This window comes from Delphinapterus leucas, unplaced genomic scaffold (assembly GCF_059928025.1).
Source record: "Delphinapterus leucas isolate spDelLeu-1000000601 "Yukka" unplaced genomic scaffold, BTC_Dleu_Yukka2 spDelLeu_asBTCV2_sq40, whole genome shotgun sequence".
NCBI lineage: Eukaryota > Metazoa > Chordata > Mammalia > Artiodactyla > Monodontidae > Delphinapterus > Delphinapterus leucas.
Window position 1 is genome coordinate 3,459,065 of NW_028322249.1, and position 10,642 is coordinate 3,469,706.

A 10,642-nucleotide genomic window follows, 5' to 3' on the forward strand; every position below is an offset into this window, starting at 1 on the left:
ATTCAAATTTTTAAAAAAGAGATAAGTAAGCTAGCTCAGTTCATATTTCTCACAAAGATCACTTTCCAAACTCAACTCAATTGTTTGTGACCATAAACAGGAAAAACACCGTACTCTAGTAGCACCATCTGACATTTCCACCTTAATGTTACCAAACACAACTTGACACGAATGTCAGAACTATTAAAAATGTTAAAAATCCCCAACCCCACTCAAAATGCATACCAAAGTTCAGGTAAAGGAAAAACAAAAACAAACACAAAAGCAACTCACCGTTATCTTTATGTTCTTTCAGAAACCCATTAACAGCACACTGGAATTTAAAACTAGTGTCGTCATCTGACACCTGATGCCCAATTGTACACATTTTTAAATAAGGAAGAGTTTCTGGTAAGTCCTATAAGGCAAAACCATGAAAATATGTATTATTTCCTTTGTAGGGAAAGAATAAAAAATTAATTAGAGAAGGCAGAATATAAACCAGGAGAGTACATTAAACTTTGTATGTCAGTCATTCTGATGAGAGCCATTTTTTCCAAAGCTGCTTTAACCAGTAATTATCACTCGATTTTCATTCAAACTGCAGAACGGACAGTTACCAGGCATGCAAAAGGAAAAGCAAATCTATGTGAATGAATGCACATGTAACTCAAAATGACATAAACAGTTCTGCCTACATTTATGTTCTATCTTACATTTCAAGGGCCATAAAGCGGCTGTGATTTAAGGAGAGTAGTAGAATAGAGTCAGAAGAACTTGGATTCGAATTAGGAAACAGAGGCAATTTCAGGCATTGTTGAGAACTGGTATTCTTGAGGTGGGAGAAAGTAGACTATCAATAGAAGACAGAAAAGGATAAGTGAAAATTCTCTAGTTCTGAGTTTAAATGGAAAGTAGCAGTAGGAACCTATGACATATTTTAAAAATATTAAAAACAAACGTACATATTTCCTAGCTCTGACCACTGAAAAAGTCTAGAAACAACTGATGTCATGTCCAAAGGACTCAGGAGTCACCGAGAAGCTCCAACTGGCCAAAGATAGGGCCTCAGTTAGAATAATAACTGTAACGGAGTCCACGGTGAGAGGAATAAATAAAATTTTACAAAACTGGTCAACACTGGAGGATATTTGTGAATCAACTCATTATTTTGAAAACTGTTAAATAAAAGAAGAGAATCATGCCTCTACAACTGAGCAACCAAACAGCTGATGAGGGGAATCTTCTCCTCGTACAAATATACCCAGCTAATAAGTGAAAAAAAGAACAACAGAATTCACCATTCTTTGAAGCCTCAACTGAATTAATGGATGTAGGTATGAATCATCAGTGACTGCTAATACCACAGAAAGACACAACTATATACGTCTCCATGGAAGAACACATCATCACCCATGAAACTGTCTTGCCAAAACAAAACATGCAAGCTTCATTCAGATCAACTACCGATTTACAGGAAATAAAAGGACTGAAGAATATGTTACCAACACATGGAATGTAATCATCGGCATCTAGATGGGACAAATTACCTGGTTTCTTTAAAAACAAAATTCAAGGAGGAAAAAAAAAGTGAGAGAGACATGGAGGGAGAACCTATAGATTAAACAAGACTTCAGAGACCTAACAATCCACGGCAAAGTGTGGACCTTATTTGGATCTAATTCAAAATTCTTATAGACAATTTTTTATGACGTTTAGGAGACAACTGCAAATTTGAGCACTCCCTGGGTATTTAATATTAAAAAATGATATTAAGGAATAAAAGTCCTATATTTTAAATGCACGTACCAAAAACGTACAGGTGTAATTTACATGTTGTCTCGGAGCTGCTTCAAGATAATACGGAATGGGGTGAAACAGGTGGGGGTATAGATAAAACATGACAGCCATCAGTTGGTAAATAAGAAAGCTGGATGAGTTCCTGGGTATACAAGGAACACTCACAGTAGTTTTATACTTTTGTATATGCTTAAAATTTGTGATAATTGTTTAAAAACAAGACGACACTGTAGAAAACAGTTTGGCACTTTCTCACAGGTTAAGCGTAGAGCTTAGTATTTGGCAGTAGGCTATGATCCAACAACTCTGCTACTACCTACGCTGCACATCTAACAGAACTGAAAGCAGGGATTTGAACAAATATCTGTACACCAATGATCACAGCAGCATGATTCACAATACCTACAAGGTGGAAAACAACCAAGTGTCAATCAACCGTTGAATAACAAACTGTGGTCTATGTACACACAATGGGATTTTCTAAGCCAAAAAAGAAATGGCATTTCGTTACGTGCTATAACATGGATGAACCTTGAAAACACGACGTTTAGTGCAATAAGCCAGACACAGAAGGACAAATACTGCAGATTCCACTTACACGAGGTACCTAGAATAGGCCAATTCACAGAGACAGAAAATAGAATAGAGGTTACCAAGGGTTGGTGGGAGGGAAAATGGGGTTGTTACTGTTTGATGGTTACAGAGTTTTTGTTGAGGATGATGAAAAAGTTTTGGTTCTAGACAGCGGTGATGGTTACACAGCACTGTGACTGTACTTAATGCCACTGAACTGCATATTTATAAACGGTTAAAAGAAATATGATTTCTCTATATCTTACCACAATAAAAAAAAAGCAATAACAGAGCTGAAATTTCAATTCTTCCTTTTCCGAGAGTCAGTTTCATCGTCTGTAAAATTAGTAATTGTAGTTGTCTATCCTCTGAGCTTAGTGCAGGGTAAGCACTCAGTAGGAGATATCAGTACTACTTCCACTTCAAGAGCAAAGGATTGCTGTGAAGATTAACTAAGTCAATGGATATGAAAGAACTTTCTAAATGGCAAACTGCTCTACAAATATTAAAAGACATTAGGTGTTACTGTCTCCCAAGGCCATGGAACAGGTCAGAAGGAGGATAATTCTTTTGCACTGGAATGTCCTACATGGGCCAAGAGAATAGATGGGTTTCTGTACTATATCAGAAGGCATCAGGAAAAGGAAGCATAAAACTTAGAGAACAATTGTCTTTTACACTGATGCTTAAACATGCTCAGGCAACTGCTTAACATAAGTGCTAAAGACATAATGGACATACCTTTCTTTCTTTTTAGGATACTACTGTAACTACTAAAAGTTTACTTCATTTTCAAAATGTAGAACATGGAAGCTTATAGAATTTCTTAAGCATATCTAGAGCCTACTGCCAAATACTACAGTTCAATTCATATCTTTCATCTCATTTTGAAACAGCAATTACAAATGTGTATTTAAGGAAACCACTAGCTTCCCTTTTTGAACCCACGAGAGAAGGCCAGGACTCACCTTAGCATAAGATGATAACTACTGAACTACTATGAATTATTACAGTATCAGAAAGAAGGTCATTTTCAATTACGCCTTCCATTTACCTCTGGCTTGTAAGAGCGGCGAGTGTTTGCTAAGTCAATAATCAGCCCAAGTTCTTCATTCTGTCCTTGGATTTTGTTAAGAGATCCAAGGGGGAGAAACGTTCTTCTGGAGCAAGATTCTTTTCAAAACTCTGTCAGAAAGAATAAAATAAGGAAGAACATATGTTTAAAATCCTTTACTATGTTATCCATTTATTCAAACCCTGGGATGCTAACATATGAGATTCAAAGTCAAGTTTCCTCCTCTGCAGCTTACAAGCGATATTACAATCCTTTCTTCCAGAGAGATTAGACCGAAGAAAATAAGCTCACTTCTATATAGTTATTTCTATGTTTGTTTATTTCATGTTGGTCTCCTAACCTGACTCTAAACTCCCAGAAGGCAGGGACCACATCAATTTTGCCTACCACTGTATTGCCAGCTCCAAGCGGAGTGCCTGAAAATAGACACAGAAATAAATACTTCTTGAACATCTACATATAGGAAGGATGGCTTTCACTGCTAAATATTCTTTCATGTATTTGGCTTATACATGTACCCTGTTCCATTGATCTCTTTGGTTATTCAAGTGTCAGCAACACACACTTTTTTTCTTAATTGGTAGACTAGTTTTAGAGCAGTTTGAGATTCACAGCAAAACTGAGCAAAATGTACACAGTTCCCACTTACACCCTCTCTCCTTCATCCCACACAGCCTTCCCCATTATCAACATGCCATACCAGTGTGCTTCATTTGTTAGAATTCATGAACCAACACTGACACATCGTTATCAATCAAAGTCCACAGTTTATTGCATTCATGGTACAAGTAACCGACTATTTCTTTATTTCTAGTATAGTCATCCCCAAACATTTACATACTGAGATACATATTACTTTCTTATAAATTACTTTATTCTTTATTTATAGTTAGGGCATTGCATTGTTTTTTTTTGTTTTTTAATTAAGTACAAAAGTTGGTTGTATTTGTCTATGAATCCCATTTCTGGATAGTAAAAGAGGTATTAAAAAGTATTTGCTATAAAAAGGGAAAATGGAGTACGACGGGGTTGAGAGCCAGGGCTCTATATGGTGAATTCAGATTTCTGGAAGAATACGGTATTAACTTTTGCTCACCTTTTTTAAAGGAACTTTGAAAGCAATGAAACGAGTCCCAGGCATCCGCTGTTCAACTGGGAGATAGTCTTTCCACCTGTTAATATAGTTTTTGTTAGGCAAATTTTATGTTAGGCTGTCTCCCTGCACAGGATGAATGCGCCTTGAAAATGGAAATCATATCCCTCTACATCGGCTCCCAGGTGGTCCCAGCGTCCCGACCCCGACCCCGGCCGCGCGCGACACACTTTCCACAAACTGACACACACGGAGCCCGCGCGAGGGCCGGGTCGCGCGGGCTTCCACGCCGGGTCGCCTGGAGGCCGGTCCCCCGCAAGCCGAGCGCACGAAAGGGCGCCCCAAAGGCGCCGGCCCAAGGCGCCCGCTGCGCTTTCCCTTTGGAAGCTGGGCTGCGGGGCCCAAGCGTAAACCCTGAGACAAGGAACACGCGCACCACGCCGCCACGGGGGACGACAGGCCGGGCGCCCACCTAGCCGGACACCCTGCATTTCTGCAATCACCGGACGCCTGTGTAAATTTCCGTCTGGCCTGTCATTTTCCAAAGGCCACTCAAGATCAGGGGACAGAACGCCTCCTCTCCAAGTGTCCTGCCAGCCCACCCACTCAAGATCAGAGGGACAAAATGCCTGACTAAAACAAAACAGAAACAGAAACACAAAAAAACTGGAGAGAGGGAGGAAAGGGTGCCCTGAAAAATAAAAAAAAATTAAAAAAACTAAGCACGTTGACAGCGCTAAGAATAAACTACCAGGAAAAAGAAACCCTACATGTCAGATCCTAAAGTACAGAAGGGCAAGCCCGCCGACATTCCAGGACCGGGGGGATCGGGGTCCCCAGCCCTGCAGAGCCAACCGCAGACCGGCTCGGGCGCCCCTCGGAAGCGCGGGATCCCCGCGGCCGAGTCTGTGACCCCCGGCCGGCGCCGGCTCCCCTCTGCCCACCCTGCGCGCGGGGGCTGGAAACTGCCGCGGAGAACCACGGCGGGGCGGGAAGGGGGGCTCCAAAGAGGGTCTGGCGACTCGAGTCGCTCCGTTTCTCGGTGGGCTCAGCGCGCGCCGTGGGGGAACAGGAGCGGGGGTCCGGGAGGAGGGGACGGACGGCACTTACGTAGACCGGCAGCGGCCACGGGTAGACGGCGGGCTCGGTCCCCAAGAGCGACTCCAGCCTCAGCTCCAGCTTCTCCCCCATGTCTTCGCGCGCGGGCCCCGCACCGCGCTAGTCTGGCGGTTGGGGGAGGGGCGCGGCGCCGCCGGCGGGGGCGGGGCAGGCGGGCAGGCGGGAGGCTGAGGGGGGCCTGGTCTGGGCCTCAGCTGCCGCCGCAGCGCTCCCGTCCGACCCCCGGCTCCCTCTTTGTGGTCACAGGCCCGGGGCCTCCAGCGCTGCTGCGAACTCGGGCCGGCGTGAGGCGACCACAATGAGCCGGGGGCCGGGCTGAAACACTCCCGGCACGCGCGATCCGCCCCGTGGACTCGCAGGCTCGCACGCACGCACGCACGCACGTACGCACGTCTTCGGCTGCCCCTGGCCACCCTCACCGGCCTGAAGTGGGGACCCGGGAAAACCCCTCATGGACAGTCGTGGCGGGTTTGACTCCCGACCTTGACGTAGCGTGACACACCCCCTCCCCCCCCCCAATAAAAGAAAAGGAGCATAGGAGGCAATCTCATACATTATTGATAAACACATACAAAGACACTATTGGTACAAAACTATTTCTCCATACAGCAACTTTGAATTTTAATAATAAATACATATATGTATCAAACATTAATAAAAGAATAAAATTATCCAATATGAGTACATTTGCTCTTGTTTTGCAATTAGTTCCAGGATTCTATTTTAGATTACTACTTCATATCTGAGAGAGTTGGGTGTGTGTTTGGTTTTGTGGAAGCTGCATTGTGCTAAATTTTACCTTTCTTTCTTGAATTAAATGGCTTTTGTTATCCCTTGGGAATACTGAAGACAGCAACAGCAGATTACTACCTACCAGTGGAAAAGTATAAATAGCAATTTTAGCCACTAGTGATTCTGAAATTGCCCTTAACTTTGTCCTTATAAAAATGCTCCAAGAATTACGTTTTGCAAATCCACAGATTTACTATCCATATTCAAGTCATTTATGTGGAGAAAGAATGTAGCCAGCCTTATCAGTAACACAGGATGTTACAGCCATCAAGCCATCAGCCACTGAAGCCACACCCAAAGCCGCACCCTGAGGGGATTCAGGATGGAGAAAACAGGATACTGGCCCTAGATAATTAAAGTGCAAATCAAGGGAATGATTTCCAGGAGACCAGATTCTTGCATCTCACCATATATAGAAAAGTGCTACATTTATTAACTTAAGATGTCTAGTTTCTTTAATTAACAGTAATCTTTTGATGTTCCAACTACCTGTCTTTTTTTTTTTTTTTTGCAAGAACCTCTAAATACCCTGTGCCCTCCCTTAGCTCTTCAGAACAGTCCCTCAGAGCTATCTGAGAGGCTGTCTCCTGATTTCAGTCCTCAGTATGTCTTCCACATAAAACATAATTCTCAACTTCTAGGTTGTGCATTGTTTTTCAGTCAACATTTAATTGTATGGCTCATGTAGGTACTATGCCTAAATGTAATGGGATGAGCTGTAAATTATTAAAACTAGATAAATCCTGTCAGCTCTACCACTAGCTGAGATCCAGGCTTTCACCTCTGGATACCTCTGGCAGATATGGGGTCTGTGTTGGTCTTAAAATTATTCTTAGAATAGTGGGGACTCATTCATTCTTTCAACACATTTTATTGCTTATATTCTATGTGTCAGTTACAGTGCTGGGTCTTGAAATACAGAAGTCAACACACGAAAATACAAGGATAAAACACATTTTCTACCATATTAACTTTTTTCATTCATCAATTCATCCCTAAATCATTCAACACGCATCTTCTTATTGAATACTGATGAGGGGTCAAATGCTATGCTAAACACTCAGTATATAGCTGCAAACGAGATGGACAGGCCCTGATTTTGATGTCACTACTATCTTTTGTCCTGCCATATAATGGGACAGCTTCATTATTCCCTTTACCCTAAGTTTTTATCACAAATTGCTAATGAAAATAAAGCTGTTAGTGGAGTTTCAACATGCATAGGTAAATGAGAACACAGAACTCCCCTTTCTCATGTCCCGTTCTCCTCCTTCTAACTCCCTATGTGAAGTCACTTTGTGCCAAGGCCAAGAAGCTGTGCCCCAATAAGAACCAAGCTGATTTCCTCACACTGACTGGGGCTATTGCACACTTAGAAGGCTTGATGCTTAATTTTGATAAGCAACTAGAAGACCATGGAGACAACCTATAAAAATGATTTGTCTTGGGAGAAAATACTAAAGAGGGTTAATGTGCTGTTCCACATGTCTAACCCCCTGGATTAAACCACAGGCACCAAGGTCACCAAGTGTACTTGGCAACAATGAGCTAATAATAAAAAAAAGCATCATACTGTTATTGTATTCATTTTCCCCCAAGGCGCTCTCTGATAAACACCACAACCTCTAAGAGAATTGAGAACAGCTTCCTTGTGGGGTAGGTCATATAATATATATGCATCTTTTTCCAAGCAGTTAAATCATATCCAGCTATCAGCACACCTTACTTAAGGCGATCGTAATGTATGAGATTAAATGTTCCTACCTGATCGGAAAACTTCTTGTCCTCAATTCATTGGCTGTACTGGATTTTTTTCTTCTTGGGTCAGACCTTCAGACTTCTACCAGAAATCCTTCCTTTGGGGAAACCAGGCCTTCCCAGAAACTCAGGAAACTGAAATGGAGACAGCAAGAGAGAAGGAAATTATTTGGACACATAGACCTCAATTGTTTGGTTTTAAGTAAACGTCCAAGCAAACATCTTCTAGATGGTATAATAACTTTAGGGAAATTCACGGTTTATAAGTTTGGGTACTCATAAACTGAACATATTATGATAAGAGTACAGGTTGCATTTTGTGTCTTCAACTCAAGCAAAGGCTTCAAAAAAGGCCCAGTTATCCTTTGTTCATTAAGACACAAAGAGAGGGCGAAAAGGGCAAGTTTCGAAGTCTTTTTCTTTACAATTTACTTCCTTTCTTCAGTCTTCAACAAGATCTTCAGGAAATTAACTTTACTAAAGTTAATTATTCATAAAATAAACATAGGAACCTGCAGAAGACTATTTCACAGAGACCTGTAATGTACAATATCCATTGCATACATGCACCATGAGCTTGTCTTTTCTAGCACTGGCATACACAAAACTCTGTGTGTGTGTGTGTGTGTGTGCGCGCGCGTGTGTGTGTGTGCACGTGTGTCTTTTTCTGTGATGGAGCCATAGGGAGAAAATAAATCTATTGGCTGCAATTCAGTGATGTACGAAGATTTAAAGGTAAAGGAGAAGGTTACATCAAGTGAAACTATAAAGTCATGAGGTTGTGGTTCCAAAATAATAACAATAGCAGTCTTCTGTAACCAAGGGAGCAGGCTCCTCAAATTATAGTCACACCTGTTAGACCATCTGCCCATACATTTCACACTATCATTAATGGAAAACAAATGGCACTGTCTCTCCTTCCCTTTATCCATTGGCCATCCTCATATGAACTCTTTTTCTCTTCAAGGTCATGCTCTTTCCTATCTGTTTAAAAATATTAGGATTTAGGAGGAGTGATACGTAATGTGCCGTGCCTTGGTACTTGTACCAGTGACGGCTCTGTAAGGAGCACTGGGTTGTTAGGAGGCTATCAACTGAGTTCCCCTAGAAGCAGAACTTGAGGCGATAATTTGAGTGCAAACTGCTCATCTGGGAGGTGCTTCCAGAAAACTCAGAAGTGGAGTGGGAATTGAGAATGGAGGCATGGAAGGAAGCCAACAGAGGTGTATTACCGAATAAATTACTCCTGCAGGGAACTGCTGCCAGTACTTCAGGCGAGTTCTGTGAAACTCTACAGAACATGTCTCAGAGTTATCCCAAGAATCGGTGAGAAACTTGAAGTACTTATCTTCCAGTCCCCTCTGTCCTTGGTTGAAAGCTACACCCAGATACATTAACTCCTGTACACTTCTGGCCTGCCCTAAGGTGGATAATTGCAGGCGGCAGCATGATTCTATCAGCATATACTGGAATGATGAGTGCTGGGGAGATATGAGTGGAGCATCGAAACCATCTAATACAGTCGGGGCAGGAGATATTAACTATTGGCTTGAAAGTCCAAATGGATAACCTTAAATTCCTGGGTTTATGGTTTTACTTTGAGGTATTTAAGCATGATGTATGAGTAAAAATTTCCTCTGTTAAATCAAGTTTCAGGTCCTAACTCCCTAATCTTCTGGAAAACTGTGGTATCTTTTAACAGATTTTTGAAAAGTAACATGATTAAGATTTCAAATTGACCATTCATTCATTCACTCATTCAACACACATTTATTGAACACCTAAAGTATGTCATGGGATAAACTAGGCACCAGTGTTACTGTTACTAAAATCATTATAGTGCCACCTACAATTCAATGTATTGTGACACTCAAGTAAGAAAATCCATGGTTACCGTAAAAGATATTACAGAGTGCTATAGGAAGACACAGTAAGACCTTAATTCATGCTGTGGACAGTAGTATATGGGCGATATCAGTAGGGCTTCCTGTAGAAGGCAATTGAAATGGATATGTAACATGAAGGAAGGGTGAAGTTTTGAGGAAAAGAGAAGATAAATTCACAGTTGCCAGAAAATGAATGGTTAAGGATCAGTCCAGAAAGGAGTTCCATTCATAATCAGTATAAGAAATGCTCACTAGGGCTTCCCTCGTGGCGCAGTGGTTGAGAGGCCACCTGCCGATGCAGGGGACACGGGTTCGTGTCCCGGTCCGGGAAGATCCCACATGCCGCGGAGCGGCTAGGCCCCGTGAGCCATGGACACTGAGCCTGCGCGTCCGGAGCCTGTGCTCCGCAACGGGAGAGGCCACAACAGTGAGAGGCCCGCGTACCGCAAAAAAAAAGAAAAAAAAAAAAAAGAGAAATGCTCACTGGCGTGTAGAAAAAGAAGACAATGGAGAGGGGGGTAGAAGCCAGATCATGCATAGTCCATGTATGTATAGTAAGTGCTATGG

The 10,642-nt window shown here is 42.1% G+C and overlaps 1 long non-coding RNA gene across 1 annotated transcript; it reads right to left on the reverse strand.

Annotated features, from left to right (window-relative positions):
- Positions 1-241: 241 nt before the first annotated feature.
- Positions 242-4,734, reverse strand: LOC149743966 (uncharacterized). Its single transcript, XR_016391613.1, has 3 exons — positions 4,524-4,734; positions 3,407-3,537; positions 242-397 (listed from the first exon to the last, which is right to left on the reverse strand). It is a non-coding gene; the product is annotated as an uncharacterized LOC149743966 (long non-coding RNA).
- Between the last annotated feature and the right edge of the window lie 5,908 nt (positions 4,735-10,642).